Below are 924 nucleotides of genomic sequence, written 5' to 3'. Positions count from 1 at the left end.
TGAATTGTGGTATGCGTTTCATTGAGAAATTTCACGACATGGTTAGACTTTACACTTGCGAGAACCGTGCCTTCTTAGCTTAGTTGGTAGAGCACCCGCTTAGTAAGCGGGAGGTCGTCGGTTCAACTCCGGCAGAAGGCTTGCTCTGAGTTCGTTTGTCGGAAACCGACTGCATTTCGTAATTTTTCACTGAAATTTAGTACCAAATTGTTGCACCACTTGAATTGAGGTATGCGTTTCATTGTGGAATTCTATGGCATGGTTAGACTCCACACTCGAGGGAACGTGCCTTCTTAGCTTAGTTGGTAGAGCACCCGCTTAGTAAACGGGAGGTCCTCGGTTCAACTCCGGCAGAAGGCTTGCTCTGAGTTCGTTTGTCGGAAACCGACTGCATTTCGTAATTTTTCACTGAAATTTAGTACCAAATTGTTGCACCACTTGAATTGTGGTATGCGTTCCATTGTGGAATTCTATGGCATGGTTAGACTCCACACTCGAGGGAACGTGCCTTCTTAGCTTAGTTGGTAGAGCACCCGCTTAGTAAGCGGGAGGTCGTCGGTTCAACTCCGGCAGAAGTTTAGCTCTGAGTCCGTTTGTCGAAAACCGACTGAATTTCGTAATTTTTCACTGAAATTTAGTACCAAATTGTTGCACCACTTGAATTGTGGTATGCGTTTCATTGAGAAATTTCACGACATGGTTAGACTTTAGACTTGCAAGACCGTGCATTCTTAGCTTAGTTGGTAGAGCACCCGCTTAGTAAGCGGGAGGTCGTCGGTTCAACTCCGTTAGAAGGCTTGCTCTGAGTTCGTTTGTCGGAAACCGACTGCATTTCGTAATTTTTCACTGAGATTTAGTATCAAATTGTTGCACCACTTGAATTGTGGTATGCGTTTCATTGTGAAATTTCAAGACATGGTTAGA

At 44.5% G+C, this 924-nt stretch overlaps 4 non-coding genes across 4 annotated transcripts; all 4 read left to right on the top strand.

The window, feature by feature from the left end:
* Positions 1-68: 68 nt before the first annotated feature.
* Pmar_PMAR011232 lies at positions 69-141 on the top strand. The gene has a single exon. It is a non-coding gene; the product is annotated as a tRNA-Thr (tRNA).
* Positions 142-287: 146 nt separating this feature from the next.
* Pmar_PMAR011231 lies at positions 288-360 on the top strand. Its single transcript has one exon. It is a non-coding gene; the product is annotated as a tRNA-Thr (tRNA).
* Positions 361-506: 146 nt separating this feature from the next.
* Pmar_PMAR011230 lies at positions 507-579 on the top strand. Its single transcript has one exon. It is a non-coding gene; the product is annotated as a tRNA-Thr (tRNA).
* Positions 580-725: 146 nt separating this feature from the next.
* On the top strand, positions 726-798 carry Pmar_PMAR011229. The gene has a single exon. It is a non-coding gene; the product is annotated as a tRNA-Thr (tRNA).
* Positions 799-924: the final 126 nt, after the last annotated feature.

The sequence above is a fragment of the Perkinsus marinus genome, assembly GCF_000006405.1.
Source record: "Perkinsus marinus ATCC 50983 genomic scaffold scf_1104296948094, whole genome shotgun sequence".
Lineage (NCBI taxonomy): Eukaryota > Perkinsozoa > Perkinsida > Perkinsidae > Perkinsus > Perkinsus marinus.
This window is presented reverse-complemented; position numbering and strand designations above follow the sequence as displayed.